General features: G+C 42.1%; 1 long non-coding RNA gene across 4 annotated transcripts in view; it reads left to right on the top strand.

Annotated features, from left to right (window-relative positions):
* The window catches only part of LOC140502119 (uncharacterized), a 52758-nt gene that overhangs the window by 18438 nt on the left and 20864 nt on the right, over positions 1-13456 (top strand). For 2 of the 4 annotated variants that reach the window (XR_011966542.1, XR_011966544.1), the window contains exon 4: positions 8142-9178. The exons of 1 other annotated variant lie outside the window; for it this stretch is intronic. This is a non-coding gene — a long non-coding RNA (uncharacterized lncRNA). Of the gene's footprint in view, positions 1-8141; positions 9179-13456 lie in introns of those variants that run through there. One more of the 4 variants, XR_011966541.1, reaches the window with a different exon arrangement.

The following is a 13456-nucleotide window of genomic DNA, read 5'->3' as shown; positions in this document are numbered from 1 at the left end:
AAAGATGTTTTAGGTCTGACTCAAGCAGTGAACTCCAGAGCTACGGTAATTTGCAGAGGAGGATCAGGGTGAAGAATAAATCCTCTGGAAACCTTATGATAATCTGATGGATCCTTGATCTCATCAACATATGTACCTGGGCTAGTCCTATCCACATCCCTGAGTAAACCCTCCACAGGAGAGCCACCCAACACACTGGAGGCTTTCCTTTAGGTGTCATGGTATTAAGTTGGTTCTAGTGGAAGACTTCAGAGGCTATCGTCCATTTGCTATCCTGCATTCTGGCAATATAATGAGTCTGCCTCCTTTTCTAGTTGTGTATCTTTGTGATACAATCTTAACAGCCCTTCAAGTACCCAATTTTTCATTTGCATCTTTTTATAATCATGCATCTTTTTATAATCATTTGGGTAAGCTGGAACTCCAGATCTTCAGGGACTGTGGTATTTCATGATTTAGTCCTATATAGAAACCCTAGAAAAAATAGACCAACATCTCCAGGGTCTCTCCATTGGCTCCAGGATATAATTTAAATTTACAACTTTCCACAATCTGACTCCTTTACCTTCAGGGATTTGCTGCCTATTATCTTCATGTACTCTATGCTTTCTGTCTCCCTCTACATAAGTAGTTATTAAGTGTTTATTATGTGCCAGGAATTGTGGTAAGCATTGAGAATACAAAAAGAAAGAGGGTGTCTGTCCTCAGGGAGCTTAGATTCTACCTACACAAACAACGCTATTTCATCCTGTCTCCTCCAGCAGATTGCCCTCTCTGTCATATCCAATCCATCCTTGATTTTCAATCTTTCCATGTTTATTAGCTCCTTCTATACTGCCTATAAACATCCACCATCCTTGCAAAAATCCTCACTTGATCCTTCCATCCCCAGTAATTATCACACTACTTCTCTTATGCCTTGTGGCTAAACTCCTCAAAAAGGCCATCTACAATACGTATCTCTCCTTTTCCCCCTTTTTACTCTCTCCTTGATCCGTTCAGTTGTTTTTCAGTCTTTTCCAACTCTTCATGATCCTATTTGGGATTTTCTTAGCTAAGATGGCTGAAGTGATTTGCCATTTCCTTCACCAACTCATTTGACAAGATGAGGAAACTGAGACCAAGAAAGTTAAGTGACTTGCCCAGGATCACACACTAAAGGTCTGAGGTAGAATCTGAACTCAGGAGGATGAGTTTTCCTACACTTTCTGTCCCGCGCCCTATTCATTTTGCCCCTTAGCCGCCCTGATTGATCCTCACAGATAACTGTCACACGACATCTGCACTGAACGGTAGCTGCGTTTGTCTACAGGATCATTCCTCTGCATTTATTTCATTGATAAAGACTTTTCTTTAAAAATCAACTCTTGAAATGGGCAACTCCATGGAACATCAAGTTTGCGATTCGTAAGCTGGCGAGTTCACTCCGAGCACTCTGCCCACTATGCCACCTAGTCACCAGTTTCCAATCTCATTATTCCACTGAAACTGCTCTTTCTAAAGGTACCATTAATCCTTAGTTTGATAAAGCCAATGGCAGCTAAATGGTGCAGTGGATAGAGAGCCAGATCTGGCTGGAGTCAGGAAGACTCATCCTCCTGAGTTCAAATCCTGCCTCAGATACTTATTAGCTGTGTGACCCGGGGCAAGTGACTTAACCCTGTTTGCCTCAGTTTCCTCATATGTAAAATGAGCTGGAAATGGCAAACAACTCCAGTATCTTTTCCAAGAAATCCCCAAATGGGGTCGCAGAGAGTCAGAACAATCCTCTGACTTCTCTGCAGCCTCTGGCACTGTTTGACCACCCTCTTCTCTGTGACACTTTTCTTCCAGACCTTTTCTCTGGGTTATCTTCTTAACTATCCATCCTCTATTTAGTCACCAAAGTGATTTTTCACTGAGCTTTAGCTCAGTCATCTCCCCCCTCAATAAATTCCAATGACTCTCCATTGCTACCAGGACCAAGTGCAAACCTCTCTCTTTACCATACAAAGCCCTTCCTTCACAGCCTAGGCACCCTGCCCCAACCTCTGCAGTCCTTTTACACCTTACTCCAAAGCATGTACTCTTGGATCCAGGGACACTGGCCTCCTGGCTGCCCCTCAACAAGACGCTTCACCTCTTTGTTCCAGGCACACTCGGAATGTTCTCACTCCTATCTCCTTCTCCTGGCTTCCCTGGTTTCTTTTAATCCCAACTAACATCCTGCCTTCTTCTACATGGAGCCTTTCCCAGCCTCTCTTCATTCCAGTGCACCATCCCTCTGTGATTACTTCCTATTGATGCTCCAGAGAGTTTGAACTAATGTGTTGGCTTATGTCTCTCCCGCAGTTTGGAAGCTCCACCCTCTCCCAGAACTTACTAGAGTGCCTGGCACATAGTAGGAACTTAATAAGTGTTTGTTGACTATTTGGGGAAGACAGTGCCTAAGGAAGCTGAAAAATGGGGGAGGACAGATACGTGGGGGTTGAGGACAGAAATAGAGAAGTCTAGAGTATGGCCAGTTAAGAAATAAAAAAATGTTTAAAGAGATGGCCTTAAATGGAGTTTCTGAGAGGTGTTATCCAATGAGAAGGGGCCTCAAGGGCGGAGGGTACTTCTGACATGTGAATTCCAGGGCTGAAGTGATTCTCCAGGATGGAGATGTTTCCGGGGTCACGATGGACAAATCTTAAACAAAGGGTCTCTCTCTCTCCTCCCTCCCTTCCCTGAATTTATAGCATTTATAAAGCACTTTAAGTACTATATTAATAGTATTTTATAGTACTTTTAAGGTTTTCAAAGCATTTTTATAAATATTATCTCATTCCATCCTTTCAACAACCTTGAGAAGTAGTTTATTACCTCCATCTTACAGATGAAGAAACTGAGGCAGACAGAGAGTTAGGTAAGTTGCCCAGGATCACACAACGAGTAAATAATGTCCGAGGCTGTGTTTGAACTCAGACCCTCCTGACTCCACACTCAGCACTTTATCCACTGCATCATCCCCATAGGTTGCAGGCTCTCTGAAGATTGACACTATATATTTTTTAATCATTTTATCCTCAGCTTCTTGTATCTAATACATAGTGATTTAAATTGATAGACAGATTTTTGCTTCAGAGAGAAGTTTGGAGTAATTCAAAGTGTACGTGTGTGTGCATGTGTGTGCATGTGTGTGCGTGTGTGTGTGTGAGATGAAGTGGGGGAAAGCTGGCCCTTGAATTTTGAGCTATAAGGCCATCTACCTTTATAAAGCAGCTTTTAGTATATTCTCTTCTTCTGGAATCAAAGAAGTATTTTTTAAGCCTTTGATTTCTTCCTTTTGGTTCCGTGGGGTCAATGATGTACATGTTACCTCATCCTGCTGCAGCTCTTTTTTTCCCATTGAGAGATTCCTTCTGCACGTTTCTAACACTGTCTCATGACACCTGAACTGAAGAAGGACACTCAGATTACTTTCACTTACAAGCACGTTTTGTACATCACCCTCCTAATGCCAGCCATATTCTAGGATCAGTGCCAAGCAGAGCTCTCTTTTAGATTGGATTTTGTCCCTTCTCTGACCTCCTCTCTCATTTTTTGTTTGTACAGAATGTTGGCACCTAACCACATTGGGGGTGGGAGAGAACCGCAGTTTCTTTGGTGTAGGGAATTCCCACCATAGGAACTAACTCTACTAACAGAGATCAGTACCTGTTTTCTAAGTCACAGACTTAAAAGGTGACCCAAGAAGTTAATTGAGAAACTAAATGACCTAACCACACCACGCAGCTAGTTTCAGAGGTTCCCAGGTCTCCTTGAGTCTGTCTCCTAAGGCATACTACCAGTTGTCCTGATGTATATCTGGCCACTGGACCCAGATGGCTCCAGAGGAGAGAGTGAGGCTGGTGACTTTGCATAGTCCTCCCTCATTTAAATCCAACTCACTTGCATGTCATGGCATCACCTTCCTGATGTCATGGTCCTCTTCAAGGACAAAGTTACATATTTAACTCTTTCAGGTGAGCAGGCCTTGCCTCCCCAACTCCACTGGAGACTTTCTGGAGGAAAATATTTCCCATAATACATCCCCCACATCATCGAGAATTTTTTTTACTAGGGACTACATGAATAAACAGCTAAGATGACAAGATCCAGGGCATTAGTGAATTTCAATCAATCAGCAAACTAGGTACAAAGAAAAACATCAAACATCCCCTGCCCTCAAGGAGCTTATATTCTATCAGAGGACATGTATATGAGTAAGCATACTCCATAAATGACACTTCAAACCTGACAGTTGCCTGTTTGACTTCCATATTTTGTAAAGGATAAATGTGTCCTTTATACCAAGTTTTCAATCATATAATGTATGTACAACTAATTAGAAGAATCAAGGACACAACCTCAACTTAAGGGTCTATGTTAGAAGCTAGTCATTCATTTTACCAGGTGGATATAGTGTGTTCCTATGAAAAACTTGTTTCTGAGTCTTATTATGTTCACCCAGATAATTCTCTCCCATACCCCTCAGAGTTATGGATTTCCACATCCTTGTAAATAACTCACTTTTCTCTCTAAAAGAGTCTATTTTTTAATCATATGTATTGTTATTGCTCCTTTATAACAAAAAAACACAAATGATAATTTGTTTTTCTTCTTTTTCAATTAACAAACTTGCATTTCTCTCTCTACCATCTCCCCACCCTCACCTCCACCACAAAAAATGGAGAAAATCCTGGTGACAAACACACATGATCACGTAAAACAATTTCCTACATTGGCCATGTTCTTGATATCCAATACCACTCCATTGCCACTTAGATCTCATTTCTTCCTTTTGAATGAGGCATGATTTGGATTTGTCCATCTTCTGTGGATTTGAAGGGTTGTCATAGAAAAGAAGGATTAGACTGATAGCTTCTTGGCTCCCAACCAACAGAACTAAAAGCGCTGGGTGGAAGTTACAGAGAAGCATTCCGTTTGGACTTGCCCTCTCAATAGATCTTATAATTAATGACTTTATTTTGATTTGTTCTTTTTATGTTTACTCTTTACATATGTACAGATGCACATAAATACATTTATGTGTTATGTGTGTTTTGTGTGTATGTGCTCACATACATACACATGTATGTGTGTATAACCACATACCCTTGTTGTCTCCCTATTACAACATAAAGTTGACATAGAAATTGTTTCTTTCATTGTATTTGTATCCACAGTCAATAAAAATTTATGGAGCACAGGGTCTGGATTGTAACAGGCCCTTAATTAAGTTTTTTATGCTTAGTAAGGTGAGTGTGAAACAAAATTAAGTGGGCTCCTTGTTTTAATTAAATGACCTAACACATATCACATACTCTTTTTCCCTAGGGCTAATCTTCCTGTAATGACCTAAGTTGCATACTCTCCCTGCGAAACACAGAAGGCCCAAAGAACCTCAACACTCCTTAGTCATCCAGATTGAATGAGACCAGCAGTCTCATTCAAGGCCCTTTCCTGCAAACAGGAAGTCTGAATATCAACAAGCTATCAATTCTCCAGGGGTCTTCCCCCCACCTGTCATCCCAACACTAGCATGAATTAGAACCAGTACTCAGGTCTAAACTCCACACTCCCACCTCCTTGCCTGGTCCTGCTCAGTTCAGTTTAAGAACTGGATAAGACTTTACTGGCTTGGAGGTATCTAATTCCCTCAGTGCCCCACACACCTGACCTATTTTTCCATTCCTACCTGACTGCCCTTCGTTTTGTGACTATATTCCCTCAGCAAAACTGGCTTATTTTATCATCTGGTGGGCTCTGGATTTCCTTGGACTCAACTTAGATATAAGGAGCCTTAAAAAATCTTTATTGAGTATCTACACCAGGGAATGGGGAACCTATGGACTTGAGGCCACATGTGGCTCTCTAGGTTCTAAATTGAGGCTTTATGAAGGACTTGAGGACCTAGAGAGCCACACACGGCCTCTGAAGCCAAAGGTTCCCCATCCCTGATCTACATCATTAGGCAACTAGGATTCAGGAATGGGGAGAGGAAGGAGGAAACAAATTATGTCAAACTGTGACGCAATAAGACTTCATGGGTTTTACATTTCTCTTTTTAGATAGTTTGAGTTTGGGGTCCCAGTACTTGAAAAAGTTCAAAAAAGAGTTACCAGAGTTTCCTTACACTTCAGCAAGCACTAATGAGTTAATTAACTGTTAATGAAATGGGAATGTATAGATCCTATTTTCTTTAAAACATATAATTTTTAAAATATAAGTATGTGGGGGTGGGGAGTCCCTTGATAAAATATGTTTGGAGCTTTGACTAATCAAAGATATCTGAGAAGTCTCCAAGATATTTATCAAACCCCAGAAGCAGCTGGATTCACCAGATTCATACTGTGACAGCAACATCTTGTCCACCTTCCTCATACTGATATTCTAAATGGCAGTAGTTGATTTCCTTGGGTGGGATCCAGCTTGTTCCCATGTAAACATGGAACCCCAGAAGACTACTAAAGCCTGGCTGAAGGCAAATATGGAACCCCAGAGAATGTATGTTCCCCAGTCATGAAACATCCTCTACTTCTCACCTTGGACCCTATTTTCCCTGTCTCCTAATCCCTCCCAAAGACAAACCTGTTTAGTTTCAAGGGAAGACTTGCTAATAATACTGTTCAAAGTAGATTGGACTCAGCAGGTCCAAAACAGAGTTTATCTTTTCTTCAAAATTCATACCTCTTCTTCATTTCCTATTTTGGCAGAGGGCATCATCAGCCTTCTGAGTCTTTCAGTCACCCAAGTTGGCAAGCTTATTGTCAGCTTAAACTCCCCAGTCTCTTTTAAGTCATATAGTTAATCAGTTGCTGTCACTCCTACCTCCACAATGATTCTCACATTCATCCCCTTCTCTCCTCTCACACAACCAGCACTGTAGTTTGGGGCATCATTGCCTCTCACCTGAATTGTGGAAATAACCTCAGGACTGCTCTCTCTGCTTCAAGGCTGACTCCACTCTGATCCAAACTCCCCTCAACTGCTAAAAAATTATTTTCCTAAAGCATGGATCAGACCACTTCTGTTGCCTCCAGTGGCTCCCAGTGACCTCTAGGATCATACATAAACTACCTCTGTTTGGCATTTAATGTTTTTCACAATGCGGCCTCAGCTTACCTTCCTAGCCTCATTGCATGCTGTTATATTGTATGCTGTTCCCTTTTATAATCCCCACAGTCAGGAGTGTACTGGTTTAGGAGAGCTTATTGAAAAGTTTTGTGTGAACATTTGCCTCTTGTAAAATCACAAACGCTACAAATCAGGTCCTGATTTATTGTTTTGTTGATTGCCTAGATTTAAGAAAGTGATGAAAGACAGCGTTATTGCTGCAGATTAAACTTGAAAGTCCGTCATGAGTACATTTTCCTCCACAGCCAGTAAAACATTTACCAGGGCACTACTACCCACAGTCCAGTAAAACTCGTCTTCTTGCTCTATCTAATTCATGGCTTTTGTGCCTTGACACTGGTAAACAAATGTGTTTTGACTTCACTCTGCCCCTCACCTCTGCCTCTTACTTTAGAATCCCTGTTCTCTGTCAAAATTCAGCTCAGATGTCACATTCTCCAAAAGGTCTTGAATTCCTCCTAAGCTCAGTCATAGAGCACTGACAGAAATGTACCAGGACACTAACATTGGTATCAATTTCCACCTGAGATGACTTCAGAAGGCCTTGGGTTAAGGTTGACTTGGATTGGTCCTTGTTTGGGTAAATCTTCTAAATCAATCAGTTGATAAATATTAAGCTCCGACTACATTTCAGGCATTATGCTACACCCTAGGGATGCAAAAAGAGTAAAAGACAGTCCCTGGCCCCAAAGACCTCACAATACAGTAGGGCAGACAATACGTGAACAAATGTATATGAAGCAAGCTATATGTAAGACAAACTACATATGTAAAATAAATAAAAACTTTATATATACATATGTATGATAAACCATTTGCATAGGATAAATAAGAACCAATTAACGCTACAATCAAAAGGGGTTGGGACAGGCTTCCTGTAAAAGCTGGGACTTGAAGGAAGTCAGGAATAGTCAGTAGGCAGAGATGAGGAGGGAGAGCATTCCAGGCATGAGGAATGGTCAGAGGAAGTGCCCATTCATCACACATCTTCTGTCATACAGTGCAAAGGAGAGGGCCGTCCAGTGCTGCCAACAGAAAGGAAAGAAGACAGCCGGTACGGCAAGTGAAGGGGGACAGAGAAATCAAGAACCTCCTGCTCAGATTCTTCCTGGGGTCATCGGCAAGAAAGAAACGGTTTGGACTCTTCTGGGTGTTGATCTCACTTTAACATGTCTTCCCCTGCTTGAAAAGCGTTGGCCTCCCAAGTGTCTGCTTCTTAGATGGGGGAATGGGGGAGAGATGAGAAAGAGGGAAGCATGGACAGAACTGCTATCTTCCTCCTCTCCCTACTCCATCCATACTGCACACTCCTTTCCCCTCCCTGCTCCTCCACCCCAGGTTCTGAGTGCAGTTTGGAGCAGTCCAGTGCACAGCCCAATCCATCCTTCCCATGCCTCTGTTCCCATTAACTCCCTTTTCTCCCCAGAGTTCTCACCTCAGTGTGTGTTGGGAGCTGAAGGGAAGTCTGTTCCTGTCCATCTAATACATTGGAGAAATGGTTTTAAGAACAGTTTATCCTTGTGATAATATGATTCCTGTCAAGCTGCCTGTCTCTCAGACAGGGTGTGTTCGGCTGTTGGAAGGGTCTGTCACACATGAGTCTTGCCCTAGGGGCTCAGACTTCCACTTCCACACCCACCCTGACTGGACTGTCCAAAATGTCGGAAGATGAAATTATTTTTCAGAACATGTGTGTCCTGTGTTCCTCTCCACAGACTTGTGCTTTTCACAGACAAAAGATGGGTAGCCAGAGCCTCCCTCCCCCTATTTCCCAGTGGCTTATTTTGTTCATGGCTGATACCAAATTCAATTAGTATAAAAAATGTAATTGAGTTAAGCCAGACTGCTTATTAATTTCAGGGACACAAAAATGGGCAGTCCTGAATGAGAGCACATCTGTGGTCTGAAAAGGCCCTGAATGTTCTTTTAACTCCTGTTCAAAACTTAGCAAGGCAAGATTCACTGGGGACCATTTTGTGAAGAGCTGCTCTCCACAGGCAGAGGAGAGGAAGGATGACCTCATAAGCTTGTTCCATTGCTAATTTTTATGACTGAATGAGAGTACTTGCATCACAGGCTGCTCTGCAAGGATGAGTTTGTCTTCTTCCTGGGGAAATGCTGGAAATAAGGCTCAGCTCCCTGTGAAAGGGTTGATTCTGGGCCAAGGCCTCTTTGGTTAATTTGAGAAAAATCAGGACAATGATTGTCAAATGCAGCCACCAGCACCATTCATAGGACTGTAGATCAGAAAGGACCTCAGAAGCCATCTGGGCTAACCCCTCTCATTGTGTAGATGAGGAAACCAAGGCTCAGAGAGATTGAAATACTTGCTCAAGGAATTACACATCAGATCTAGGCTTTGAACCCAGGCCCAGGGATTACGGAATCAGGGCTCTTTACCATGCTGCTTACTCCTGAAGGGCTGTCCTGAGATGTTGCTACAAGAAAACTGACCCATCATCGGTGTCCTGCAGAACTCTTTTTCACCCCATGGTTTTCCCTAGATCCCTTGTCTCCTCAGTCTTCCAGAATATATTCAAACCAAGTTTTGGAGACTGAATTCTGTGCCAAATAAGCAAGACTCTCTCTAGCATCCTACTTCAAAGCAACCGAATCTGATTTTCTGATATAATTTTGTTTAGCAATGTTGATAGAATAGGACAGATCAATAGAATGGTTTGAATGAACTATCACACAATTGAAATATAAATGTTAGTATAGTAGAAAGAGCACTAGGTCTGAAACCAGGAAAGACCTGAGTTCAAATGTTGCCTCTGGCACTTAATAGCTAAGTGATCATGGGCAGATCACCTTAATCTCTGAACTTCAGTTTCCTCATCTATAAAATGGGGTGTTAATACTTGTATTTTCTACCTCGTAGAGTTGTTCTCATAATCAAGTAAGGTAATGCGGTGATATCTTTGAACCCAGATTTCCTCACTCCAAAGTCACCTGTCCTGACCTTATCAGTTTTGTATTCCCAGCTGCCTATTCAATTTTTCAGTCATGCCTGACACATTTTGACTCCATTTAGGATTTTCTTGGCAAATGCTGGAGTAGTTTGCCATTTCCTTCTCCAACTCATTTGACAGATGAGAAAATTGAGGCAAACAGGACTAAGTGATGTGCCCAGGCTTACAGCTAGTAAGTGTTGAAGGACAAATTTGAACTCAGGTCTATCCACTATGCCACCCAGCTGCCCCATAACCACCTATTAGACATTTCTAACTGGATGATATCTTAAACATGTTCAAAAGTGAAGTCATGCTCACTTCCCCCAAACCATTTCCCCTTCCCACTGTTGTGGAAGGCACCATCGTTCTCTCAGTCACCCAACATTCTCTTGCATACTCTTCATTCTCTCCTCTGATGCTGCAACCCTCATCACCTCATGTCTGGACTATTATAATAACCTCCAGGTGAGTCTACCTGCCCCAAGTCTCTCACTGCTCCAATCCAACCTCCAGCCCTTCGACTGAACTGGAAGATCAAATTGTTCTTCCAAAAGCACTGGTCTGACTACATCACCTCCCTATTCAATAAACCCCAGTGCTTCCCTATTACCTCTAGAATGAAATATAAAATATACTCTTGGATTTGTAAAGTATTTTAAAGTTTTTGATTTTTAGAGTGTGAAATATACTCTTTGATGTTTATAATAATTTTTATAACATTATCCCTAGTCCTGCTTGTCAATCAGCATTGGGGGAGGCATTGTATTCCCTACTATCTCCCCAGTATGTATCTCTAGCGGCTAGCTTCATCTCCAGTGTGTCAGACATCATGCAGGCCATTGGGGGGGAGCTGAGACTCAATGTCCCATCCCTTTCTTCTGATGTGGACCTATCAGAATTGTCTTTCATGACAAAAGTTACCAATAAAAGCTGGCTCCATCTTGAAACCTTTGCTGACTGCATCCACGTGTTGCTACCTCGACATGTTTTTAATAAACTTTTCATTCTCCTTCTCCTGAGTTTTGCCTTGTTAATCAGGGCGAGAGCTCCAACAAAGGATTTTCCTTTTAAAACTACCTTTCTAGCCTTCTTACTTCATTCTCCACCTGTCTTGCACCTACTCCCTACTCTAATGTATCAATATATTACCTCATGGGTACATAGAGCTTTTAGGGAGGACTAGCCCCTCTGATGTGAGGACTTGCCCATCTCCTTATCTCTGCTTATCCACCTTTGGTGTCCACCTCTCACCCAACTCTCACCTGCGGTTCCAAGAAATGGTAGCACATGCAGCAACCACACCCTGTAAAACGATCTTGGCAGATGGGCTAATCCAGGCTGAGAGGAACCTAAGAGCCTCATACCCATGAGGGAGGTGGGGAATGTTTGCCCCAAGCATGTGAAAATTTCCCCAGCAGAATGGGAAAGCAAGAACAATTTGTCCCAGTGGTCTTGAAGGTAGCTAAAGCAGGTGTTGCTGAGCACTTAGAGCCTGAGCAGATGTCAATAACACCAAGGTCATTCACTGTATCCCAGCATGTGACCAGTTCTGACTCTTCTTGCCATTGGACGTCTATGACTCCGGAAGTGAGAGTGAGGCTGATGACTTTGTGCAACTTTGCCTCACTTAAATCCAATTCACACACAAGTCAAACATTACCCCACGATGTCATTGGTCCTCTTTGAAAATAGTAGTATTGCCTCCCACTCTCTGATCCAGTGATACCAGCCTCCTGTTCCTCATACGAAAAGCCGTCTCTGGCTTCTGGGAACTTTCACTGGCTATGCCCCATGTAGGGAATGTTCTCACTCCTCCTCTCCTCCTTCTATTTGCCCTCACTTCAGTCTTCTGCAAAAAGACCACCTCCAATGCACCCTATTGACACCTTGTATGTCTTATCACATTCTCAGTTTGAGTGAGATACACTCATTCCACATCCTGGGCCATCTCCAGTCGTTCTGATGAATATCTGGCCACTCGACCCAGATGACTCAGGAGAAGAAATTGAGGTTGGTGACTTTGCACAGCCCTCCCTCACTCAAATCAAAGTCAGCTGCAGGTCATGTCATCATGTTGACATCATGGTCCTCTTTGAGAAAAAGAAAGACAAACACAACAACACCTTGTATGTAGGCACTTGTTTACATGTTGTCTCTTCCCCTGGATTAAGAGCTCCTTGAGGGCAGGAATGATTTTTGTCATTTTTTGTATCCCTTGTACTTAGCAGAATGCTTGGCACATAATTAACATTTAATAAATACATGGTTGTTGATTTAACCAGATCTCATTTCATCTTCACAGTAACTTTAGAAAGTGGGTTAATATTCCCATTTTATAAATAGGGAAACTAAGGAGGGCATAGGTTACGTGACAGAGTCACACAGCTATTATTTTCTGAGGCCAGATTTGAATTGAGGTCTTCTTGACTCCAAGTCCAACACTCTATGTACTCCATGTCACCTCTGTTTGCCTTAGTTTCCTCATCTGTCAAATAAGAAAGGCTGGATTCACTGGTCTTTTCATCTTTAAATCTATGATCCTATGGATCTGAGGGAGGATTTGAATTCAGGTCTTCCTGACTGTGAGTCCAATGCTTTAACTAGCACATTGCTTCCTAGTTGAGCAAGTAAGTTACTTTACCTCTCAAATCTCAGTTTCCTCCTCTATAAATTGGAAGATAATAGTACTTGGAGAACTTAACTCACAGAAGTTTGATTTTTAAACCTAAAAGTGTGGTGCAAATGTGAGCTGTCCTTGTTTGAGAAAAGCATAGAATGAAGCTCAAACTGGGCATAGTTGGCTTAAACACACACACAAACACACACACACACATGCATGCACACATGCACACACACACACTGCACTGTACTGCACTGCACTGCTCAACAAGCAAACCTCTGTAAGAATTTATTTTAAAGCAGCTTTTGTTAAGAATAAGCTTTAGGCAAACCTTTTGCTAGAAATGGGAACTTTCAGAGTAATTTAATAGTGATAGAAAATAATACTGGTCTCATCCAAAGATTCTCTCATTAGAGGGAAGTCCTGGCGTGTAAACTCTCCAGAGATGCTGATTATCAATTTCCTTGTAACATATGGTTTTAGAGCATTATCTGGGAAAGGCCCAATGACTTACCTCGAACCACACAACCAGTAGGTACCAGAGATAGATAGGATTTGAATCCAGGTCATGGGGTGCTGAGGTCAGCTGGAATGGGCTCTTAAGAGCAAATTGCTGAATTTTCAGGGTAAGCCTTCACAGTTTAGAAATTGGCAAAGGCTACATGAGACCTTGATTTCGTGATTGTCTAGACTTCAGAAAGTGCTAATAAACGCAGATTAAACTTCAAAGTGTGTCTTACTA

The sequence above is a fragment of the Notamacropus eugenii genome, chromosome 4 (assembly GCF_028372415.1).
Source record: "Notamacropus eugenii isolate mMacEug1 chromosome 4, mMacEug1.pri_v2, whole genome shotgun sequence".
Classification (NCBI taxonomy): domain Eukaryota; kingdom Metazoa; phylum Chordata; class Mammalia; order Diprotodontia; family Macropodidae; genus Notamacropus; species Notamacropus eugenii.
The sequence above is the reverse complement of the archived record's forward strand: the minus strand, read 5'-3'. Positions and strand labels throughout refer to the sequence as shown.